Source organism: Salvelinus fontinalis, chromosome 32 (assembly GCF_029448725.1).
Source record: "Salvelinus fontinalis isolate EN_2023a chromosome 32, ASM2944872v1, whole genome shotgun sequence".
NCBI classification, from domain to species: Eukaryota; Metazoa; Chordata; class Actinopteri; order Salmoniformes; family Salmonidae; genus Salvelinus; species Salvelinus fontinalis.
In genome coordinates this window covers 6469791-6495876 of record NC_074696.1, presented here as the reverse complement: position 1 = coordinate 6495876, position 26086 = coordinate 6469791, and the positions used below count along the sequence as shown (strand labels likewise).

At 51.4% G+C, this 26086-nt stretch overlaps 1 protein-coding gene across 1 annotated transcript in view; it reads left to right on the top strand.

The window, feature by feature from the left end:
* Positions 1 to 681: 681 nt before the first annotated feature.
* Positions 682 to 26086, top strand: part of dlgap3 (discs, large (Drosophila) homolog-associated protein 3) — a 157071-nt gene continuing 131666 nt past the window's right edge. The window contains exon 1 of the mRNA XM_055893249.1: positions 682 to 797. The gene's annotated coding sequence lies outside the window, so the exon portion shown is untranslated. The remainder of the gene's footprint in view (positions 798 to 26086) is intronic.

Sequence of the window (26086 nt, the reverse complement as noted above, 5' to 3'; positions counted from 1 at the left end):
GATACAGCTGCTATATCAGTAATGTAGGTCAACTGGGACACAGTCCATCCACACGTACACTGATCGCTTACTCACTCATAAATACAATCACACACACACACACACACACACACACACACACACACACACACACACACACACACACACACACACACACACACACACACACACACACACACACACACACACACACACACACACACACACACACACACACACACACACACATTGATCAGCCATGTTTGGCGCTCCGGTACCACTTGCCGTCTATCTGTCTCTCTGTCTCCCTCCCTCCAAAATGAGGGGAAGTAGAGAGGTGTTATTTAGGGGCAAGTACAAGGTTCAGATCGTTCCCACAGGGCCGTGCAGTGGTTACTGCGGCCTGAAACAGGAAGCTGAGTGGAGCAGGAAACTATAAAGATACAATAACTACGCTAAGAATTGTAAGACAAGCATAAAAGAACATATTCCAGGATGAGAATATTTTACTAAAATGCACCTCTTCTCTCCCCATCCCTCCCTCTCTCTCTCTCTCTCTCTCTCTCTCTCTCTCTCTCTCTCTCTCTCTCTCTCTCTCTCTCTCTCTCCCTCTCTCTCTCTCCCTCCCTCCCTCCCTCCCTCCCTCCCTCCCTCCCTCCCTCCCTCCCTCCCTCTCTCTCTCTTTCTCTCTGAATGCAGATTCCTGACAGAGTGTGTGAGCGCTACAGTGGACTAGGGGATCAGTCAGTGGACTGTGTGTTTGTGAGAAGTCCTTTCCTAACTGCAGACATGGACACCCATTTCCTGATGAGAGTGTTGTAAGTACAGATAATAATTCACACACGTTAATGGTCTCCCTCAGGTGATTAGTGTGTTTATTCTGTATGCACGCACGTATGCTCACAGACACACACACTCTCCGTCCGGTACCTGTCACGTGTATCCACTCCACATACTTTAAACTCGCGTGTGCGTCTTTGAAATCCGTCCCCTTGTGGAACAAAAGTTTGCTGATGAACCTTTTGTTGATTACCCCCACGTCAGCAGCGTAACACCTCTGAGAAACAGAGGAGAGATAGGGCCCTCTCTGTCTCTGTCTCTCTCTGTCTCTCTCTGTCTCTCTCCCTCTATCTCCCCCCCCCCCCCCCCCCCCTCTGAGGGGTTCTAGGACTCACGTGTTCCTGCGTCGTTTGATCCCAGAACTTTGCGTTGTTAGTCTATCAGCAAGCAGCATGTGTGTGTTTGTGAGTGAGATACACTTGTGAGTCGGGAGGTAACAGTTTCTAACTAAACTTTTGAGGTTGTTAGAATGTTTCATATGGTGTTGAATGCTGAGACAATCATTGACACTGGAAAGAGTCCTTGTGTGTAACTTAGAAGCATTGAGCTATATCATTAGTGTGTTGTTGTCCTGTTGTTTGTTTATTATAGGAGGCAGAGGTTTCTGGGTAGTAGAGACATTATGGGAAGCAGAGGTTTCTGGGGGGTTTCTGGATAGTAGAGACATTATAGGAAGCAGAGGTTTCTGGGGGGTTTCTGGGTAGTAGAGACATTATAGGAAGCAGAGGTTTCTGGGGGTTTCTGGGTAGTAGAGACATTATAGGAAGCAGAGGTTTCTGGGTAGCAGAGAAATTATAGGAAGCAGAGGTTTCTGGGTGGTTTCTGGATTGTAGAGACATTATAGGAAGCAGAGGTTTCTGGGTAGTAGAGAAATTATAGGAAGCAGAGGTTTCTGGGGGGTTTCTGGATAGTAGACATTTATAGGAAGCAGAGGTTTCTGGATGGTAGAGACATTATAGGAAGCAGAGGTTTCTGGGGGGTTTCTGGGTAGTAGAGACATTATAGGAAGCAGAGGTTTCTGGGGGTTTCTGGACAGTAGACATTTATAGGAAGCAGAGGTTTCTGGGGGGTTTCTGGGTAGTAGAGACATTATAGGAAGCAGAGGTTTCTGGGTGGTTTCTGGATGGTAGAGACATTATAGGAAGCAGAGGTTTCTGGGTAGTAGAAACATTATAGGAAGCAGAGGTTTCTGGGTAGTAGAAACATTATAGGAAGCAGAGGTTTCTGGGGGTTTATGTGTTCTACACAGCACAATAGGGACCCAATTCAATCAAAGCTTAGAACCAGATTTTCAGACTAACTCACCAAAAATGTTTTCAAGATTGTACTGAAATAATGCAGTTTAGTGTTCCTGTACTCAGTAAACAATGCTCCCAGTCTGAAACTAAATATAAAGCATACTCTCTATGGAAAGCCTGCATACACTCCTGTAAATCTAGTTACTGATGTTTATTGAATTTGTCAGTCCTTAGCAAGTGATCACAAGCAGCACCTACTGTTTCTCTGCTACTGTCCTGAGTTAGTAGCATCACCTACTGTTTCTCTGCTACTGTCCTGAGTTAGTAGCATCACCTACTGTTTCTCTGCTACTGTCCTGAGTTAGTAGCATCACCTACTGTTTCTCTGCTACTATCCTGAGTTAGTAGCATCACCTATTGTTTCTCTGCTACTGTCCTGAGTTAGTAGCATCACCTACTGTTTCTCTGCTACTATCCTGAGTTAGTAGCATCACCTACTGTTTCTCTGCTACTGTTCTGAGTTAGCAGCATCACCTACTGTTTCTCTGCTACTGTCCTGAGTTAGTAGCATCACCTACTGTTTCTCTGCTACTGTCCTGAGTTAGTAGCATCAGCTACTGTTTCTCTGCTACTGTCCTGAGTTAGTAGCATCACCTACTGTTTCTCTGCTACTGTCCTGAGTTAGTAGCATCACCTACTGTTTCTCTGCTACTGTCCTGAGTTAGTAGCATCAGCTACTGTTTCTCTGCTACTGTCCTGAGTTAGTAGCATCACCTACTGTTTCTCTGCTACTGTCCTGAGTTAGTACCATCACCTACTGTTTCTCTGCTACTGTCCTGAGTTAGTAGCATCACCTACTGTTTCTCTGCTACTGTCCTGAGTTAGTACCATCACCTACTGTTTCTCTGCTACTGTCCTGAGTTAGCAGCATCACCTACTGTTTCTCTGCTACTGTCCTGAGTTAGTAGCATCAGCTACTGTTTCTCTGCTACTGTCCTGAGTTAGTACCATCACCTACTGTTTCTCTGCTACTGTCCTGAGTTAGTACCATCACCTACTGTTTCTCTGCTACTGTCCTGAGTTAGTACCATCACCTACTGTTTCTCTGCTACTGTCCTGAGTTAGTAGCATCAGCTACTGTTTCTCTGCTACTGTCCTGAGTTAGTACCATCACCTACTGTTTCTCTGCTACTGTCCTGAGTTAGTACCATCACCTACTGTTTCTCTGCTACTATCCTGAGTTAGTAGCATCAGCTACTGTTTCTCTGCTACTGTCCTGACTTAGTAGCATCAGCTACTGTTTCTCTGCTACTGTCCTGAGTTAGCAGCATCAGGTACTGTTTCTCTGCTACTGTCCTGAGTTAGTAGCATCAGGTACTGTTTCTCTGCTACTGTCCTGAGTTAGTAGCATCACCTACTGTTTCTCTGCTACTGTCCTGAGTTAGCAGCATCACCTACTGTTTGTCTCAAGATCCCAAAACAAGAGGTATCAATGGTGTCCTTTACAATGTATTGACTTCAGAGAATTCTCCGTATATAGTACATCTACCGTAGCATGATATGGTCAAGTCGTTAAGTTAGGGAACTATAGTCAATGCTGTAAGCTAGCTACTAGCTAAGGAGTTAGTCTACCGTAGCATGATATGGTCAAGTTGTTAGGTTCGAGGACTATAGTCAATGCTGTATCCTAGCTACTAGCTAAATACATTAGATAAGCCATGACAATTTCCCATGGGTTTCACTCTGGCTGCTTCTCAAATGGCACGCTATTTTCCCTGGTTGGCAGTAGTACCCTGCCTTAGACCAGAGTTCTATGGGCCCTGGTTGGCAGTAGTACCCTGCCTTAGACCAGAGTTCTATGGACCCTGGTTGACAGTAGTACCCTGCCTTAGACCAGAGTTCTATGGACCCTGGTTGACAGTAGTACCCTGCCTTAGACCAGAGTTCTATGGACCCTGGTTGACAGTAGTACCCTGCCTTAGACCAGAGTTCTATGGACCCTGGTTGACAGTAGTACCCTGCCTTAGACCAGAGTTCTATGGACCCTGGTTGACAGTAGTACCCTGTCTTTGACCAGAGTTCTAAAGATCCTGGTTGACAGTAGTACTGTCCCTGCCTTAGACCAGAGTTCTATGGACCCCGGTTGACAGTAGTACCCTGTCTTTGACCAGAGTTCTAAAGATCCTGGTTGACAGTAGTACCCTGCCTTAGACCAGAGTTCTATGGACCCTGGTTGACAGTAGTACCCTGTCTTTGACCAGAGTTCTATGGACCCTGGTTGAACCGAGAGAACAAGAGAACCTATACTTGAGCTCTGACGAGCTAGAAGGTTTTTTCGACCGAAATCACCAAACGCTGGGACTACGGACCTTTTTCCTGCCTACCACTCCATCACAGCGACAACTCAACTGAACCAGGCGATACTCATAAACATTGCATAAATATACCAGTGTATTGAATTTCCATTTGGTGTGACACTCTTGTCTGCATTACATTGGTGGCAGTAACTGATTACTGTAAGACTGTTAGTGTTCTACGACTGTTACTCTTAAATACATATCGTGACATTCCACCCATTTAGATGCACACTGATAGCCTAGCCACTGGCAAACCCTGGTGGATGAAACATTGGTAAAGGCATGACTCGGCTGTAGTTCCTTAATACCTCCCTCTCAATTAATAACACCAACACCATCTTCAAGAGTCTGGTGGACGTACTGGAAAGAAAATCTAGGTGGCATCCAAGGCCAACTCACTGGGGAGTCAGACCAACTCACTGGGGAGTCAGACCAACTCACTAGGGAGCCGGGCCGACTCACTGGGGAGTCAGACCAACTCACTGAGCAGCCGGACCAACTCACTGGGGAGTCAGGCCAACTCACTGGGGAGTCAGGCCAACTCACTGGGGAGCCGGACCAACTTACTGGGGAGCCGGGCCAACTCACTGGGGAGCCGGACCAACTCACTGGGGAGCCGGACCAACTCACTGGGGAGCCGGACCAACTCACTGGGGAGCCGGACCAACTCACTGGGGAGTCGGACCACCTCACTGGGGAGTCAGGCCAACTCACTGGCCAGTCATAATGAGTTTTCTCCACAAAAAGGCTTCATTACAGACAGAAATACTCCTCAGCATGTAAATACTCCTGTAGTGCACTACCTTTGGAAAGTATCTGGGATCTTTTATTTCTTGCTCATAGAAAAAAAATCTGAGCATCACTTTACATGTCGTGTTTATATTTTTGTTCAGTGTAGGTACTTTTACAATGTCATGAGTTCATTTTACATTGTGGAGATTCTCAACTCAATAAGTGTGTTGGTTTCCAGCCTATTCGATGAATCTGTATGTCACGCCCTGGCCATAGAGAGGCTTTTATTCTCTATGTTGGTTAGGCCAGGGTGTGACTCGGGGGCATTCTAGTTTCTTTATTTCTATGTTGTGTATTTCTTTGTGTTTGGCCGGGTATGGTTCTCAATCAGAGGCAGCTGTCTATCGTTGTTTCTGATTGAGAACCATACTTAGGTAGCCCTTTTTTCCACGTGTCTCTGTGGGAAGTTGACTTTTGTTTAGGGCACATAGCCTTTGAGCTTCACGGTTTTGTTTTTGTCGAGTTTTTTTTGGTTTTGTTCGGCGTCATTTTTATTAAATAAAAGGAAAATGTACGCTGACCACGCTGCACCTTGGTCCTCTCCTTTTAACAGCCATGACACTGTTTTGTTTCACGTGTTAATAGTTGTACTGTATTACATTGGTACCTGGTCCATTCACACCACTGGAACTACCTCCTTATCCAATGTATTAAGTCTAGTAATACAACATCTTGATACATCATCATATTTTTTGCATTGAAGTGTGGTTTGATTCTTGTAGTCGGAAATCTCAACGACCTTTCAGAATGAGAATATAGTACCGGACTGCTGATTGAGACCGCTGTTGATATAAGTATTTATGGTATAACGGGTAATGATAATTACGGTAGAGTTAATGAAAGGAACCACCTTCATGGTGCCCCAACTCAATTAATTTGGATAGGATAACTAAATGAATTACGATAAATTAGATCAATTAATTAATCAATTCATTATCTTGGAAAAGCCAAAGCCAAAGTCACAACAATGATGTATGTAGATATGACTAGGAATAAAATGACAAATAGTAAACAGTGGCAGCAGCGTACGTGATTAGTCAAAAGAGTAAATGCAGATAGTCTGGGTAGCTATTTGGTTAACTATTTAGCAGTCTCATGTCTCGGGGGTAGATGCTGTTCAGGGTCCTGTTGGTTCCAGACTCGGTACAGCTTGCTGTGCGGTAGCAGAGAGAACAGTCTTTGACTTGGGTGACTGGAGACTTTGCACAAATGTTTAGGGTCTTCCTCTGACACCGCCTGGTATAGAGGTCCTGGATGGCAGGGAGCCAATACTGGGACGTTCGCACCACCCTGCCTTGTGGTCGGATGCCGAGCAGTTGCCAGACCAAGAGATGATGCAGCCAGTCAAGAGTCTCTCAAAGGTGCAGCTGTAGAACTTTTTTGAGGATCTGAGTGACAGGTTGGTAGAAACAAAGAGAGGAGGGTAGAGACAGGGAGAGGGTGGTAGAGACAGGGAGAGGAGGGTAGATACACAGAGAGGAGGGTAGAAACACAGAGAGGAGGGTAGAGACAGAGAGAGGAGGGTAGAGACACAGAGAGGAGGGTAGAAACACAGAGAGGAGGGTAGAGACAGAGAGAGGAGGGTAGAGACACAGAAAGGAGGGTAGAAACACAGAGAGGAGGGTAGAGACAGAGGAGGAGGGTAAAGACACAGAGAGGAGGGTAGAGACACAGAGAGGAGGGTAGAGACACAGAGAGGAGGGTAGAAACACAGAGAGGAGGGTAGAAACACAGAGAGGAGGGTAGAGACACAGAGAGGAGGGTAGAGACACAGAGAGGAGGGTAGAGACACAGAGAGGAGGGTAGAGACACAGAGAGGAGGGTAGAGACACAGAGAGGAGGGTAGAGACACAGAGAGGAGGGTATAGACAGAGAGAGGAGGGTAGAGACACAGAGAGGAGGGTAGAAACACAGAGTGGAGGGTAGAGACACAGAGAGGGGGGTAGAGACACAGAGAGGAGGGTATAGACAGAGAGAGGAGGGTAGAGACAGAGAGAGGAAGGTAGAGACACAGAGAGAAGGTTAGAGACACAGAGAGGAGGGTGGACACAGAGAGGGGGGTAGAAACACAGAGAGGAAGGTAGAGACACAGAGAGGAGGGTAGAAACACAGAGAGGAGGATAGAGACAGAGAGAGGAGGGTAGAGACACAGAGAGGAGGGTAGAGAAACAGAGAGGAGGGTAGAGACACAGAGAGGAGGGTAGAGACACAGAGAGGAGGGTAGAGACACAGAGAGGAGGGTAGAGACACAGAGAGGAGGGTAGAGACACAGAGAGGAGGGTAGACACAGAGAGGAGGGTAGAGACACAGAGGAGGGTAGAGACACAGATGGGAGGGTAGAGACACAGAGAGGAGGGTAGATACACAGAGAGGAGGGTAGAGACAGAGAGAGGAGGGTAGAGACAGAGAGAGGAGGGTAGAGACACAGAGAGGAGGGTAGAGACACAGAGAGGAGGGTAGAGACACAGAGAGGAGGGTAGAGACACAGAGAGGAGGGTAGAGACACAGAGAGGAGGAGGGTAGAGACACAGAGAGGAGGAGGGTAGAGACACAGAGAGGAGGAGGGTAGAGACACAGAGAGGAGGAGGGTAGAGACACAGAGAGGAGGGTAGAGACACAGAGAGGAGGGTAGAGACACATAGAGAAGGGTAGAGACACAGAGAGGAGGGTAAAGACACAGAGAGGAGGGTAGAGTCACAGAGAGGAGGGTAGGGTCACAGAGAGGAGGGTAGAGTCACAGAGAGGAGGGTAGAGACACAGAGAGGAGGGTTGAGACACAGAGAGGAGGGTAGAGACACAGAGAGGAGGGTAGAGACACAGAGAGGAGGGTAGAGACACAGAGAGAGGAGGGTAGAGACACAGAGAGAAGATGGTAGAGACACGGAGATGAGGGTAGAGACACAGAGAGGAGGGTAGAGACACAGAGAGGAGGGTAGAGACAGAGAGAGGAGGGTAGAAACACAGAGAGGAGGGTAGAGACACAGAGAGGAGGGTAGAGACACAGAGAGGAGGGTAGAGAGACAGAGAGGAGGGTAGAGAGAGAGAGGAGGGTAGAGACACATAGAGGAGGGTAGAGACACAGAGAGGAGGGTAGAGACACAGAGAGGAGGGTAGAGAGAGAGAGGAGGGTAGAGACACAGAGAGGAGGGTAGAAACACAGAGAGGAGGGTAGAGACACAGAGAGGAGGGTAGAGACACAGAGAGGAGGGTAGAAACACAGAGAGGAGGGTAGAGACACAGAGAGGAGGGTAGAGACACAGAGAGGAGGGTAAAGAGACAGAGAGGAGGGTAGAGAGAGAGAGGAGGGTAGAGACACATAGAGGAGGGTAGAGACAAAGAGAGGAGGGTAGAGACACAGAGAGGAGGGTAGAGACACAGAGGAGGGTAGAGACAGAGAGAGGAGGGTAGAGACACAGAGAGGAGGGTAGAAACACAGAGAGGTGGGTAGAGACAGAGAGAGGTGGGTAGAGACACAGAGAGGAGGGTAGAGACACAGAGAGGAGGGTAGAGACACAGAGAGGAGGGTAGACACAGAGAGGAGGGTAGAGACACAGAGGAGGGTAGAGACACAGATGGGAGGGTAGAGACACAGAGAGGAGGGTAGATACACAGAGAGGAGGGTAGAGACAGAGAGAGGAGGGTAGAGACAGAGAGAGGAGGGTAGAGACACAGAGAGGAGGGTAGAGACACAGAGAGGAGGGTAGAGACACAGAGAGGAGGGTAGAGTCACAGAGAGGAGGGTAGAGACACAGAGAGGAGGAGGGTAGAGACACAGAGAGGAGGAGGGTAGAGACACAGAGAGGAGGAGGGTAGAGACACAGAGAGGAGGGTAGAGACACAGAGAGGAGGGTAGAGACACATAGAGAAGGGTAGAGACACAGAGAGGAGGGTAAAGACACAGAGAGGAGGGTAGAGTCACAGAGAGGAGGGTAGAGTCACAGAGAGGAGGGTAGAGTCACAGAGAGGAGGGTAGATACACAGAGAGGAGGGTTGAGACACAGAGAGGAGGGTAGAGACACAGAGAGGAGGGTAGAGACACAGAGAGGAGGGTAGAGACACAGAGAGGAAGGTAGAGACACAGAGAGGAGGGTAGAGACACAGAGAGTAGGGTAGAGACACAGAGAGGAGGGTAGAGACACAGAGAGAGGAGGGTAGAGACACAGAGAGAAGATGGTAGAGACACGGAGATGAGGGTAGAGACACAGAGAGGAGGGTAGAGACACAGAGAGGAGGGTAGAGACAGAGAGAGGAGGGTAGAAACACAGAGAGGAGGGTAGAGACACAGAGAGGAGGGTAGAGACACAGAGAGGAGGGTAGAGAGACAGAGAGGAGGGTAGAGAGAGAGAGGAGGGTAGAGACACATAGAGGAGGGTAGAGACACAGAGAGGAGGGTAGAGACACAGAGAGGAGGGTAGAGAGAGAGAGGAGGGTAGAGACACAGAGAGGAGGGTAGAAACACAGAGAGGAGGGTAGAGACACAGAGAGGAGGGTAGAGACACAGAGAGGAGGGTAGAAACACAGAGAGGAGGGTAGAGACACAGAGAGGAGGGTAGAGACACAGAGAGGAGGGTAGAGAGACAGAGAGGAGGGTAGAGAGAGAGAGGAGGGTAGAGACACATAGAGGAGGGTAGAGACAAAGAGAGGAGGGTAGAGACACAGAGAGGAGGGTAGAGACACAGAGGAGGGTAGAGACAGAGAGAGGAGGGTAGAGACACAGAGAGGAGGGTAGAAACACAGAGAGGAGGGTAGAGACAGAGAGAGGTAGGTAGAGACACAGAGAGGAGGGTAGAGACACAGAGAGGAGGGTAGAGACAGAGAGAGGAGGGTAGAGACACAGGGAGAAGGGTAGAGACACAGAGAGGAGGGTAGAGACACAGAGAGGAGGGTAGAGACACAGAGAGGAGGGTAGAGACACAGAGAGGAGGGTAGAGACACAGAGAGGAGGGTAGAGACACAGAGAGGAGGGTGGAGACACAGAGAGGAGGGTAGAGACACAGAGAGGAGGGTAGAGACACAGAGAGGAGGGTAGAGACACAGAGAGGAGGGTAGAGACACAGAGAGGAGGGTAGAGACACATAGAGGAGGGTAGAGACAGAGAGAGGAGGGTAGAGACACAGAGAGGAGGGTAGAGACACAGAGAGGAGGGTAGAGACACAGAGAGGAGGGTGGAGTCACAGAGAGGAGGGTAGAGACACAGAGAGGAGGGTAGAGACACAGAGAGGAGGGTAGAGACACAGAGAGGAGGGTAGAGACACAGAGAGGAGGGTAGAGACACAGAGAGGAGGGTAGAGACACAGAGGGGAGGGTAGAGACACAGAGAGGAGGGTAGAGACACAGAGAGGAGAAAAGAGACACAGAGAGGAGGGTAGAGACACAGAGAGGAGGGTAGAGACACAGAGAGGAGGGTAGAGACACAGAGAGGAGGGTAGAGACACAGAGAGGAGGGTAGAGACACAGAGAGGAGGGTAGAGACACAGAGAGGAGGGTAGAGACACAGAGAGGAGGGTAGAGACACAGAGAGGAGGGCAGAGACACAGAGAGGAGGGTAGAGACACATAGAGGAGGGTAGAGACAGAGAGAGGAGGGTAGAGACACAGAGAGGAGGGTAGAGACACAGAGAGGAGGGTAGAGACACAGAGAGGAGGGTGGAGTCACAGAGAGGAGGGTAGAGACACAGAGAGGAGGGTAGAGACACAGAGAGGAGGGTAGAGACACAGAGAGGAGGGTAGAGACACAGAGAGGAGGGTAGAGACACAGAGAGGAGGGTAGAGACACAGAGAGGAGGGTAGAGACACAGAGGGGAGGGTAGAGACACAGAGAGGAGGGTAGAGACACAGAGAGGAGGGTAGAGACACAGAGAGGAGGGTAGAGACACAGAGAGGAGGGTAGAGACACAGAGAGGAGGGTAGAGACACAGAGAGGAGGGTAGAGACACAGAGAGGAGGGTAGAGACACAGAGAGGAGGGTAGAGACACAGAGAGGAGGGTAGAGACACAGAGAGGAGGGTAGAGACACAGAGAGGAGGGTAGAGACACAGAGAGGAGGATATAGACAGAGAGAGGGGGGTAGAGACACAGAGAGGAGGGTAGAAACACAGAGTGGAGGGTAGAGACACAGAGAGGGGGGTAGAGACACAGAGAGGAGGGTATAGACAGAGAGAGGAGGGTAGAGACAGAGAGAGGAAGGTAGAGACAGAGAGAGGAAGGTAGAGACACAGAGAGAAGGTTAGAGACACAGAGAGGAGGGTAGACACAGAGAGGGGGGTAGAAACACAGAGAGGAAGGTAGAGACACAGAGAGGAGGGTAGAAACACAGAGAGGAGAATAGAGTCAGAGAGAGGAGGGTAAAGACACAGAGAGGAGGGTAGAGACACAGAGAGGATGGTAGAGACACAGAGAGGAGGGTAGAGACACAGAGAGGAGGGTAGAGACACAGAGAGGAGGGTAGAGACACAGAGAGGAGGGTAGAGACACAGAGAGGAGGGTAGAGACACAGAGAGGAGGGTATAGACAGAGAGAGGGGGGTAGAGACACAGAGAGGAGGGTAGAGACACAGAGAGGAGGGTAGAGAAACAGAGAGGAGGGTAGAAACACAGAGTGGAGGGTAGAGACACAGAGAGGGGGTAGAGACACAGAGAGGAGGGTATACACAGAGAGAGGAGGGTAGAAACAGAGAGAGGAAGGTAGAGACACAGAGAGAAGGTTAGAGACACAGAGAGGAGGGTAGACACAGAGAGGGGGGTAGAAACACAGAGAGGAAGGTAGAGACACAGAGAGGAGGGTAGAAACACAGAGAGGAGGATAGAGACAGAGAGAGGAGGGTAGAGACACAGAGAGGAGGGTAGAAACACAGAGAGGAGGGTAGAGACAGAGGAGGAGGGTAAAGACACAGAGAGGAGGGTAGAGACACAGAGAGGAGGGTAGAGACACAGAGAGGAGGGTAGAAACACAGAGAGGAGGGTAGAAACACAGAGAGGAGGGTAGAGACACAGAGAGGAGGGTAGAGACACAGAGAGGAGGGTAGAGACACAGAGAGGAGGTTAGAGACACAGAGAGGAGGGTAGAGACACAGAGAGGAGGGTAGAGACACAGAGAGGAGGGTATAGACAGAGAGAGGAGGGTAGAGACACAGAGAGGAGGGTAGAAACACAGAGTGGAGGGTAGAGACACAGAGAGGGGGGTAGAGACACAGAGAGGAGGGTATAGACAGAGAGAGGAGGGTAGAGACAGAGAGAGGAAGGTAGAGACACAGAGAGAAGGTTAGAGACACAGAGAGGAGGGTAGACACGGAGAGGGGGGTAGAAACACAGAGAGGAAGGTAGAGACACAGAGAGGAGGGTAGAAACACAGAGAGGAGGATAGAGACAGAGAGAGGAGGGTAGAGACACAGAGAGGAGGGTAGAGACACAGAGAGGAGGGTAGAGACACAGAGAGGAGGGTAGAGACACAGAGAGGAGGGTAGAGACACAGAGAGGAGGGTAGAGACACAGAGAGGAGGGTAGACACAGAGAGGAGGGTAGAGACACAGAGGAGGGTAGAGACACAGATGGGAGGGTAGAGACACAGAGAGGAGGGTAGATACACAGAGAGGAGGGTAGAGACAGAGAGAGGAGGGTAGAGACAGAGAGAGGAGGGTAGAGACACAGAGAGGAGGGTAGAGACACAGAGAGGAGGGTAGAGACACAGAGAGGAGGGTAGAGTCACAGAGAGGAGGGTAGAGACACAGAGAGGAGGAGGGTAGAGACACAGAGAGGAGGGTAGAGACACAGAGAGGAGGGTAGAGACACAGAGAGGAGGGTAGAGACACATAGAGAAGGGTAGAGACACAGAGAGGAGGGTAAAGACACAGAGAGGAGGGTAGAGTCACAGAGAGGAGGGTAGAGTCACAGAGAGGAGGGTAGAGTCACAGAGAGGAGGGTAGAGTCACAGAGAGGAGGGTAGAGTCACAGAGAGGAGGGTAGAGACAGAGAGAGGAGGGTAGAGACACAGAGAGGAGGGTAGAGACACAGAGAGGAGGGTAGAGACACAGAGAGGAGGGTAGAGACACAGAGAGGAAGGTAGAGACACAGAGAGGAGGGTAGAGACACAGAGAGGAGGGTAGAGACACAGAGAGTAGGGTAGAGACACAGAGAGGAGGGTAGAGACACAGAGAGAGGAGGGTAGAGACACAGAGAGAAGAGGGTAGAGACACAGAGATGAGGGTAGAGACACAGAGAGGAGGGTAGAGACAGAGAGAGGAGGGTAGAAACACAGAGAGGAGGGTAGAGACACAGAGAGGAGGGTAGAGACACAGAGAGGAGGGTAGAGAGACAGAGAGGAGGGTAGAGAGAGAGAGGAGAGTAGAGACACATAGAGGAGGGTAGAGACACAGAGAGGAGGGTAGAGACACAGAGAGGAGGGTAGAGAGAGAGAGGAGGGTAGAGACACAGAGAGGAGGGTAGAAACACAGAGAGGAGGGTAGAGACACAGAGAGGAGGGTAGAGACACAGAGAGGAGGGTAGAAACACAGAGAGGAGGGTAGAGACACAGAGAGGAGGGTAGAGACACAGAGAGGAGGGTAGAGAGACAGAGACGAGGGTAGAGAGAGAGAGGAGGGTAGAGACACATAGAGGAGGGTAGAGACAAAGAGAGGAGGGTAGAGACACAGAGAGGAGGGTAGAGACACAGAGGAGGGTAGAGACAGAGAGAGGAGGGTAGAGACACAGAGGGGAGGGTAGAGACACAGAGAGGAGGGTAGAGACACAGAGAGGAGGGTAGAGACACAGAGAGGAGGGTAGAGACACAGAGAGGAGGGTAGAGACACAGAGAGGAGGGTAGAGACACAGAGAGGAGGGTAGAGACACAGAGAGGAGGGTAGAGACACAGAGAGGAGGGTAGAGACACAGAGAGGAGGATATAGACAGAGAGAGGGGGGTAGAGACACAGAGAGGAGGGTAGAAACACAGAGTGGAGGGTAGAGACACAGAGAGGGGGGTAGAGACACAGAGAGGAGGGTATAGACAGAGAGAGGAGGGTAGAGACAGAGAGAGGAAGGTAGAGACAGAGAGAGGAAGGTAGAGACACAGAGAGAAGGTTAGAGACACAGAGAGGAGGGTAGACACAGAGAGGGGGGTAGAAACACAGAGAGGAAGGTAGAGACACAGAGAGGAGGGTAGAGACACAGAGAGGAGGGTAGAGACACAGAGAGGAGGGTAGAGACACAGAGAGGAGGGTAGAGACACAGAGAGGAGGGTAGAGACACAGAGAGGAGGGTAGAGACACAGAGAGGAGGATATAGACAGAGAGAGGGGGGTAGAGACACAGAGAGGAGGGTAGAAACACAGAGTGGAGGGTAGAGACACAGAGAGGGGGGTAGAGACACAGAGAGGAGGGTATAGACAGAGAGAGGAGGGTAGAGACAGAGAGAGGAAGGTAGAGACAGAGAGAGGAAGGTAGAGACACAGAGAGAAGGTTAGAGACACAGAGAGGAGAGTAGACACAGAGAGGGGGGTAGAAACACAGAGAGGAAGGTAGAGACACAGAGAGGAGGGTAGAAACACAGAGAGGAGAATAGAGTCAGAGAGAGGAGGGTAGAGACACAGAGAGGAGGGTAGAGACACAGAGAAGAGGGTAGAGACACAGAGAGGAGGGTAGAGACACAGAGAGGAGGGTAGAGACACAGAGAGGAGGGTAGAGACACAGAGAGGAGGGTAGAGACACAGAGAGGAGGGTAGAGACACAGAGAGGAGCGTAGAGACACAGAGAGGAGGGTAGAGACACAGAGAGGAGGGTAGAGACACAGAGAGGAGGGTAGAGACACAGAGAGGAGGGTAGAGACACAGAGAGGAGGGTAGAGACACAGAGAGGAGGGTAGAGACACAGAGAGGAGGGTAGAGACACAGAGAGGAGGGTAGAGACACAGAGAGGAGGGTATAGACAGAGAGAGGAGGGTAGAGAAACAGAGAGGAGGGTAGAAACACAGAGTGGAGGGTAGAGACACAGAGAGGGGGGTAGAGACACAGAGAGGAGGGTATAGACAGAGAGAGGAGGGTAGAGACAGAGAGAGGAAGGTAGAGACACAGAGAGAAGGTTAGAGACACAGAGAGGAGGGTAGACACAGAGAGGGGGGTAGAAACACAGAGAGGAAGGTAGAGACACAGAGAGGAGTTTAGAAACACAGAGAGGAGGATAGAGACAGAGAGAGGAGGGTAGAGACACAGAGAGGAGGGTAGAGACACAGAGAGGAGGGTAGACACAGAGAGGAGGGTAGAGACACAGAGGAGGGTAGAGACACAGATGGGAGGGTAGAGACACAGAGAGGAGGGTAGATACACAGAGAGGAGGGTAGAGACAGAGAGAGGAGGGTAGAGACACAGAGAGGAGGGTAGAGACACAGAGAGGAGGGTAGAGACACAGAGAGGAGGGTAGAGTCACAGAGAGGAGGGTAGAGACACCGAGAGGAGGAGGGTAGAGACACAGAGAGGAGGGTAGAGACACAGAGAGGAGGGTAGAGACACAGAGAGGAGGGTAGAGACACATAGAGAAGGGTAGAGACACAGAGAGGAGGGTAAAGACACAGAGAGGAGGGTAGAGTCACAGAGAGGAGGGTAGAGTCACAGAGAGGAGGGTAGAGTCACAGAGAGGAGGGTAGAGACACAGAGAGGAGGGTAGAGACACAGAGGGGAGGGTAGAGACACAGAGAGGAGGGTAGAGACACAGAGAGGAGGGTAGAGACACAGAGAGGAAGGTAGAGACACAGAGAGGAGGGTAGAGACACAGAGAGTAGGGTAGAGACACAGAGAGTAGGGTAGAGACACAGAGAGGAGGGTAGAGACACAGAGATAGGAGGGTAGAGACACAGAGAGAAGAGGGTAGAGACACAGAGAGGAGGGTAGAGACACAGAGAGGAGGGTAGAGACAGAGAGAGGAGGGTAGAAACACAGAGAGGAGGGTAGAGACACAGAGAGGAGGGTAGAGACACAGAGAGGAGGGTAGAGAGAGAGGAGGGTAGAGACACAGAGAGGAGGGTAGAAACACAGAGAGGAGGGTAGAGACACAGAGAGGAGGGTAGAGACACAGAGAGGAGGGTAGAAACACAGAGTTGAGGGTAGAGACACAGAGAGGAGGGTAGAGACACAGAGAGGAGGGTAGAGAGACAGAGAGGAGGGTAGAGAGAGAGAGGAGGGTAGAGACACATAGAGGAGGGTAGAGACACAGAGAGGAGGGTAGAGACACAGAGAGGAGGGTAGAGACACAGAGGAGGGTAGAGACAGAGAGAGGAGGGTAGAGACACAGAGAGGAGGGTAGAAACACAGAGAGGAGAGTAGAGACAGAGAGAGGTGGGTAGAGACAGAGAGAGGTGGGTAGAGACACAGAGAGGAGGGTAGAGACAGAGAGAGGAGGGTAGAGACACTGAGAGGAGGGTAGAGACACAGAGAGGAGGGTAGAGACACAGAGAGGAGGGTAGAGACACAGAGAGGAGGGTAGAAACACAGAGAGGAGGGTAGAGACAGAGAGAGGTGGGTAGAGACACAGAGAGGAGGGTAGAGACAAAGAGAGGAGGGTAGAAACACAGAGAGAAGGGTAGAGACACAGGGAGAAGGGTAGAGACACAGAGAGGAGGGTAGAGACACAGAGAGGAGGGTAGAGACACAGAGAGGAGGGTAGAGACACAGAGAGGAGGGTAGAGACACAGAGAGGAGGGTAGAGACAGAGAGAGGAGGGTAGAGACACAGAGAGGAGGGTAGAGACACAGAGAGGAGGGTGGAGACACAGAGAGGAGGGTAGAGACACAGAGAGGAGGGTAGAGACACAGAGAGGAGGGTAGAGACACAGAGAGGAGGGTAGAGACACAGAGAGGAGGGTAGAGACACATAGAGGAGGGTAGAGACAGAGAGAGGAGGGTAGAGACACAGAGAGGAGGGTAGAGACACAGAGAGGAGGGTAGAGACACAGAGAGGAGGGTGGAGTCACATAGAGGAGGGTAGAGACACAGAGAGGAGGGTAGAGACACAGAGAGGAGGGTAGAGACACAGAGAGGAGGGTAGAGACACAGAGAGGAGGGTAGAGACACAGAGAGGAGGGTAGAGAAACAGAGAGGAGGGTAGAGACACAGAGGGGAGGGTAGAGACACAGAGAGGAGGGTAGAGACACAGAGAGGAGGGTAGAGACACAGAGAGGAGGGTAGAGACACAGAGAGGAGGGTAGAGACACAGAGAGGAGGGTAGAGACACAGAGAGGAGGGTAGAGACACAGAGAGGAGGGTAGAGACACGGAGAGGAGGGTAGAGACACAGAGAGGAGGGTACAGACAGAGAGAGGGGGGTAGAGACACAGAGAGGAGGGTAGAAACACAGAGTGGAGGGTAGAGACACAGAGAGGGGGGTATAGACACAGAGAGGAGGGTATAGACAGAGAGAGGAGGGTAGAGACAGAGAGAGGAAGGTAGAGACACAGAGAGAAGGTTAGAGACACAGAGAGGAGGGTAGACACAGAGAGGGGGGTAGAAACACAGAGAGGAAGGTAGAGACACAGAGAGGAGGGTAGAAACACAGAGAGGAGGATAGAGACAGAGAGAGGAGGGTAGAGACACAGAGAGGAGGGTAGAGACACAGAGAGGAGGGTAGAGACACAGAGAGGAGGGTAGAGACACAGAGAGGAGGGTAGAGACACAGAGAGGAGGGTAGACACAGAGAGGAGGGTAGAGACACAGAGGAGGGTAGAGACACAGATGGGAGGGTAGAGACACAGAGAGGAGGGTAGATACACAGAGAGGAGGGTAGAGACAGAGAGAGGAGGGTAGAGACACAGAGAGGAGGGTAGAGACAGAGAGAGGAGGGTAGAGACACAGAGAGGAGGGTAGAGACACAGAGAGGAGGGTAGAGTCACAGAGAGGAGGGTAGAGACACAGAGAGGAGGAGGGTAGAGACACAGAGAGGAGGGTAGAGACACAGAGAGGAGGGTAGAGACACAGAGAGAAGGGTAGAGACACATAGAGAAGGGTAAAGACACAGAGAGGAGGGTAGAGTCACAGAGAGGAGGGTAGAGTCACAGAGAGGAGGGTAGAGTCACAGAGAGGAGGGTAGAGTCACAGAGAGGAGGGTAGAGACACAGAGAGGAGGGTAGAGACACAGAGAGGAGGGTAGAGACACAGAGAGGAGGGTAGAGACACAGAGAGGAGGGTAGAGACACAGAGAGGAAGGTAGAGACACAGAGAGGAGGGTAGAGACACAGAGAGTAGGGTAGAGACACAGAGAGGAGGGTAGAGACACAGAGAGAGGAGGGTAGAGACACAGAGAGAAGAGGGTAGAGACACAGAGATGAGGGTAGAGATACAGAGAGGAGGGTAGAGACAGAGAGAGGAGGGTAGAAACACAGAGAGGAGGGTAGAGACACAGAGAGGAGGGTAGAGACACAGAGAGGAGGGTAGAGAGACAGAGAGGAGGGTAGAGAGAGAGAGGAGGGTAGAGACACATAGAGGAGGGTAGAGACACAGAGAGGAGGGTAAAGACACAGAGAGGAGGGTAGAGAGAGAGAGGAGGGTAGAGACACAGAGAGGAGGGTAGAAACACAGAGAGGAGGGTAGAGACACAGAGAGGAGGGTAGAGACACAGAGAGGAGGGTAGAAACACAGAGAGGAGGGTAGAGACACAGAGAGGAGGGTAGAGACACAGAGAGGAGGGTAGAGAGACAGAGAGGAGGGTAGAGAGAGAGAGGAGGGTAGAGACACATAGAGGAGGGTAGAGACACAGAGAGGAGGGTAGAGACACAGAGAGGAGGGTAGAGACACAGAGGAGGGTAGAGACAGAGAGAGGAGGGTAGAGACACAGAGAGGAGGGTAGAAACACAGAGAGGAGGGTAGAGACAGAGAGAGGTGGGTAGAGACACAGAGAGGAGGGTAGAGACAGAGAGAGGAGGGTAGAGACACTGAGAGGAGGGTAGAGACACAGAGAGGAGGGTAGAGACACAGAGAGGAGGGTAGAGACACAGAGAGGAGGGTAGAAACACAGAGAGGAGGGTAGAGACAGAGAGAGGTGGGTAGAGACACAGAGAGGAGGGTAGAGACAAAGAGAGGAGGGTAGAAACACAGAGAGAAGGGTAGAGACACAGGGAGAAGGGTAGAGACAGAGAGAGGAAGGTAGAGACAGAGAGAGGAAGGTAGAGACACAGAGAGGAGGGTAGAGACACAGAGAGGAGGGTAGAGACACATAGAGGAGGGTAGAGACAGAGAGAGGAGGGTAGAGACACAGAGAGGAGGGTAGAGACACAGAGAGGAGGGTAGAGACACAGAGAGGAGGGTGGAGTCACAGAGAGGAGGGTAGAGACACAGAGAGGAGGGTAGAGACACAGAGAGGAGGGTAGAGACACAGAGAGGAGGGTAGAGACACAGAGAGGAGGGTAGAGACACAGAGAGGAGGGTAGAGACACAGAGAGGAGGGTAGAGACACAGAGGGGAGGGTAGAGACACAGAGAGGAGGGTAGAGACACAAAAGAATAAAGACATTTCAACTGTCATAGTGTGTCTATATACAGTGTTGTAACGATGTGCATTAAATAGGGTCTCCAGGTTTGGTTGAGTCTAATTATGTTGCTGTCCTGGGGCTCTGTGGGGTGTGTTTGTGAACAGAGCCCCAGGACCAGCTTGCTTAGGGGGCTCTTCTCCAGGTTCATCTCTCTGTAGGCGATGGCTTTGTTATGGAAGGTTTGGGAATTGCTTTCTGTACAATGTAACAGCTCTTTTCTAGAATTCTACTCTGCATGCATTATTTGGTGTTTTCTACGTTGTACACTGATTATATTTTTGCAGAAGTCTACATGCAGAGTCTCAATTTGGTGCGTTTCCCATTTTGTGAATTCTTGGTTGGTGAGTGGACCCCAGACCTCACAACCAGAAAGGGCAATGGGTTCTATAACTGATTCAAGTATTTTTAGCCAGATCCTAATTGATATGTTGAATTTGATGTTCCTTTTGATGGCATAGAAGGCACTTCTTGCCTTGTCTCTCAGATCGTTTACAGCTCTGTGGAAGTTACCTGTGGCGCTGATGTTTAGGCCGAGGTATATATCATTGTTCCTCTGCTCACAGACTGTGCAGCTGTCATGTTGAGGTCCTTGCTGCAGGGGCGGGTGAATGGGGAGGGGGTAGAAGGGGCATAGGTCTGATATGGGCGGCCTATATAGGGTGTGGCTAGTGTTTGCTTGGGGTGGTCTTCGCTGGTTGGGATGTGGCTGGTGATGCTGTGGTCTCGGTGCAGGACCTTCAGGAGGGTGTCTCGCTGGTCTGGCCGGGTGTCCGCTAGTCTGGCCGGGTGTCCGCTGGTCTGGCCGGGTGTCCGCTGGTCTGGCCGGGTGTCCGCTGGTCTGGCCGGGTGTCCGCTGGTCTGGCCGGGTGTCCGCTGGTCTGGCCGGGTGTCCGCTGGTCTGGCCGGGTGTCCGCTGGTCTGGCCGGGTGTCCGCTGGTCTGGCCGGGTGTCCGCTGGTCTGGCCGGGTGTTCGTTGCTCTGTTGCTCCTGTGTGAGGTGCTGTGGTCTGGCCAGGGTGTCCGTTGCTCTGTTGGTCCTGTGTGAGGTGCTGTGGTCAGGGCCGGGTGTTCGTTGCTCTGTTGCTCCTGTGTGAGGTGCTGTGGTCAGGGCCAGGTGTCCGTTGCTCTGTTGGTCCTGTGTGAGGTGCTGTGGTCTGGCCAGGGTGTCCGTTGCTCTGTTGGTCCTGTGTGAGGTGCTGTGGTCTGGCCGGGTGTCTGTTACTCCTGTGTGAGGTGCTGTGGTCTGGGCAGGGTGTCCGTTGCTCTGTTGGTCCTGTGTGAGGTGCTGTGGTCTGGGCCAGGTGTCCGTTGCTCTGTAGCTCCTGTGTGAGGTGCTGTGGTCTGGCCGGGTGTCCGTTGCTCTGTTGCTCCTGTGTGAGGTGCTGTGGTCTGGCCGGGTGTCCGCTGTTCTGTTGCTCCTGTGTGAGGTGCTGTGGTCTGGGCCGGGTGTCCGTTGCTCTGTTGCTCCTGTGTGAGGTGCTGTGGTCAGGGCCGGGTGTTCGTTGCTCTGTTGCTCCTGTGTGAGGTGCTGTGGTCAGGGTCGGGCCGGGTGTCTGGGCCGGGTGTCCGTTGCTCCTGTGTGAGGTGCTGTGGTCTGGGTCGGGCCGGGTGTCTGGGCCGGGTGTCCGTTGCTCCTGTGTGAGGTGCTGTGGTCTGGCCGGGTGTCTGTTGCTCCTGTGTGAGGTGCTGTGGTCTGGGCCGGGTGTCCGTTGCTCTGTTGCTCCTGTGTGAGGTGCTGTGGTCAGGGCCGGGTGTTCGTTGCTCTGTTGCTCCTGTGTGAGGTGCTGGGGCTACGGTTGAGGGTGACGTTCTTCAGGGTCCTGGTAAAAGTTGGTATTGCTGCCTTGTAGAGGTGGACCTGGTCGTAATGGCTGTTTCAGTCAAGGGTGGAGTGGTGGTTCAGGTAGATATTAGATTTTGAATCACAGTCTCACGAAATGCTTGCATTCACCAGCTGTATGGTAGCAGGGTGAAAGTATTTTCATGGTAGCAGGGTGGAGATAACCACTTGTGCATTGGGGAAAGTAGAAGAAGCTTTTTTCAATCACTCTCTTGAGTGCTGTGGTCACCCTTTCCTGCTTGGTCCTCAGGTCATTTGTGCCTGTGTGAATTATGATGTGGCTGGGGGATCCTAGTCTGTCCTCTGACAACAGCTACAGGGCCTAGTGTTTGGGCACCAGAGTTTAGCCACTTTGTGTTTGGGAAAAAGTTGTTCCTCTTGAATGTATTTGCCATTTGAGTCAATGAGGAGCATCTCCGGCTTTTGTGTGTCCTTAGTGGATGTGGGGGGGGGGGGTTGTCAGGAGTGCTGTCGCGAGCTGACAGGAGGGCTGTTAGGAGGGGGTGGGGTCTGTTGGGAGGTGGTGGGGTCTGTTAGTAGGAGGGTGTGGGGTCTGTTGGGTTGGTGGGTCCTGTGTTGTCTGTCCCAATGTAGTGTGGAGGTTTTAGTCGGAGTCTGAGGTGGGCTGTTCTGCTGGATTCTCTGGGGGAGTGTCCTGCTCTCTGTCACACCTCTCTGGGGGAGTGTCCTGCTCTCTGTCACACCTCTCTGGGGGAGTGTCCTGCTCTCTGTCACACCTCTCTGGGGGAGTGTCCTGCTCTCTGTCACACCTCTCTGGGGGAGTGTCCTGCTCTCTGTCACACCTCTCTGGGGGAGTGTCCTGCTCTCTGTCACACCTCTCTGGGGGAGTGTCCTGCTCTCTGTCACACCTCTCTGGGGGAGTGTCCTGCTCTCTGTCACACCTCTCTGGGGGAGTGTCCTGCTCTCTGTCACACCTCTCTGGGGGAGTGTCCTGCTCTCTGTCACACCTCAGCTTTCTGGCCTCATCCTTCACTGTCATGTGTGCCTCTCTAAGTTATCTCCCCTCAGTCCGTAGAGCAGCCAGCTCTCTCAGACAGCCATCCATCTCCAACACCTGCCCTCCAGGTCTTGTTGAGGGGGTGTTGTGCTGGTCTGTTCTGTGGGTTTGTTCTGTCTGGTTTGTGTGGACCAGCTCTCTGAGTTCCACCATGTTCCTCTCCAGTTCTGTGAATGTTTCCCTCTCAATGATGGAGGAGCAGTGCAGTTGTGGGCCCTGGGTGTGTTCAGTGCTGGGGGGCGGGGGGTGACTATCCTCAGACTCAGGATGGGGTGTCGTCACAGAGAGAGATCTCTAACTGCTGTGCTCTCTCTTTGATCCCTCGTCCTGCTGGATCTGAGGATGTCCTGCAACATTACTGTCCCAGACTTATACATGTTGACAGAGGGGTAGTGTGCTCTTATAGCACTGTGTCATGCCAGGGGATGGTCTGGTTAATATAGCACTGTGTCATGCCAGGGGATGGTCTGGTTAATATAGCACTGTGTCATGCCAGGGGATGGTCTGGTTAATATAGCACTGTGTCATGCCAGGGGATGGTCTGGTTAATATAGCACTGCGCCATGCCAGGCGATGGTCTAGTTAATATAGCACTGTGTCATGCCAGGGGATGGTCTGGTTAGTATAGCACTGTGCCATGCCAGGGGATGGTCTGGTTAATATAGCATTGTGTCATGCCAGGGGATGGTCTGGTTAATATAGCACTGTGCCATGCCAGGGGATGGTCTGGTTAATATAGCATTGTGCCATGCCAGGGGAGGGTCTGGTTAATATAGCACTGTGCCATGCCAGGGGATGGTCTGGTTAATATAGCACTGTGCCATGCCAGGGGATGGTCTGGTTAATATAGCACTGTGTCATGCCAGGGGATGGTCTGGTTAATATAGCACTGTGCCAGGGGATGGTCTGGTTAACATAGCACTGTGTCATGCCAGGGGATGGTTTGGTTAATATAGCACTGTGCCATGCCAGGGGATGGTCTGGTTAATATAGCACTGTGCCATGCCAGGGGATGGTCTGGTTAATATAGCACTGTGCCATGCCAGAGGATGGTCTGGTTAATATAGCACTGTGCCATGCCAGAGGATGGTCTGGTTAATATAGCACTGTGTCATGCCAGGGGATGGTCTGGTTAATATAGCACTGTGTCATGCCAGGGGATGGTCTGGTTAATATAGCACTGTGCCAGGGGATGGTCTGGTTAATATAGCACTGTGTCATGCCAGGGGATGGTCTGGTTAATATAGCACTGTGTCATGCCAGGGGATGGTCTGGTTAATATAGCACTGTGTCATGCCAGGGGATGGTCTGGTTAATATAGCACTGTGCCATGCCAGGGGATGGTCTGGTTAATATAGCACTGTGCCATGCCAGGGGATGGTCTGGTTAATATAGCACTGTGTCATGCCAGGGGATGGTCTGGTTAATATAGCACTGTGCCATGCCAGGGGATGGTCTGGTTAATATAGCACTGTGTCATGCCAGGGGATGATCTGGTTAATATAGCACTGTGTCATGCCAGGGGATGGTCTGGTTAATATAGCACTGTGCCATGCCAGAGGATGGTCTGGTTAATATAGCACTGTGTCATGCCAGGGGATGGTCTGGTTAATATAGCACTGTGCCATGCCAGGGGATGGTCTGGTTAATATAGCACTGTGCCATGCCAGAGGATGGTCTGGTTAATATAGCACTGTGCCATACCAGGGGATGGTCTGGTTAATATAGCACTGTGTCATGCCAGAGGATGGTCTGGTTAATATAGCACTGTGTCATGCCAGGGATCTGTGTTAATATAGCACTGTGCCATGCCAGGGGATGGTCTGGTTAATATAGCACTGTGTCATGCCAGGGGATGGTCTGGTTAATATAGCACTGTGTCATGCCAGGGGATGGTCTGGTTAATATAGCACTGTGCCATGCCAGGGGATAGTCTGGATAATATAGCACTGTGCCATGCCAGGGGATGGTCTGGTTAATATAGCACCATGCCAGGGGATGGTCTGGTTAATATAGCACTGTGCCATGCCAGGGGATGGTCTGGTTGATATAGCACTGTGCCATGCCAGGGGATGGTCTGGTTAATATAGCACTGTGCCATGCCAGGGGATGGTCTGGTTAATATAGCACTGTGTCATGCCAGGGGATGGTCTGGTTAATATAGCACTGTGTCATGCCAGGGGATGGTCTGGTTAATATAGCACTGTGCCATGCCAGGGATCTGTGTTAATATAGCACTGTGCCATGCCAGGGGATGGTCTGGTTAATATAGCACTGTGCCATGCCAGGGGATGGTCTGGTTAATATAGCACTGTGTCATGCCAGGGGATGGTCTGGATAATATAGCACTGTGCCATGCCAGGGGATAGTCTGGATAATATAGCACTGTGTCATGCCAGGGGATGGTCTGGTTAATATAGCACCATGCCAGGGGATGGTCTGGTTAATATGGCACTGTGCCATGCCAGGGGATGGTCTGGTTGATATAGCACTGTGCCATGCCAGGGGATGGTCTGGTTAATATAGCACTGTGCCATGCCAGGGGATGGTCTGGTTGATATAGCACTGTGCCATGCCAGGGGATGGTCTGGTTAATATAGCACTGTGCCATGCCAGGGGATGGTCTGGTTAATATAGCACTGTGCCAGGGGATGGTCTGGTTAATATAGCACTGTGTCATGCCAGGGGATGGTCTGGTTAATATAGCACTGTGCCATGCCAGGGGATGGTCTGGTTGATATAGCACTGTGCCATGCCAGGGGATGGTCTGGTTGATATAGCACTGTGTCATGCCAGGGGATGGTCTGGTAAATATAGCACTGTGCCAGGGGATGGTCTGGTTAATATAGCACTGTGTCAGGGGATGGTCTGGTTGATATAGCACTGTGCCATGCCAGGGGATGGTCTGGTTGATATAGCACTGTGTCATGCCAGGGGATGGTCTGGTAAATATAGCACTGTGCCAGGGGATGGTCTGGTTAATATAGCACTGTGTCAGGGGATGGTCTGGTTAATTTAGCACTGTGTCAGGGGATGGTCTGGTTAATATAGCACTGTGTCAGGGGATGGTCTGGTAAATATAGCACTGTGTCAGGGGATGGTCTGGTAAATATAGCACTATGTCAGGGGATGGTCTGGTAAATATAGCACTGTGCCAGGGGATGGTCTGGTAAATATAGCACTGTGCCAGGGGATGGTCTGGTTAATATAGCACTGTGTCATGCCAGGGGATGGTCTGGTTAATAAAGCACTGTGCCATGCCAGGGGATGGTCTGGTTAATATAGCACTGTGCCATGCCAGGGGATGGTCTGGTTGATATAGCACTGTGCCAGGGGATGGTCTGGTTGATATAGCACTGTGTCATGCCAGGGGATGGTCTGGTTAATATAGCACTGTGCCATGCCAGGGGATGGTCTGGTTGATATAGCACTGTGCCATGCCAGGGGATGGTCTGGGTGATATAGCACTGTGCCAGGGGATGGTCTGGTTGATATAGCACTGTGCCATGCCAGGGGATGGTTTG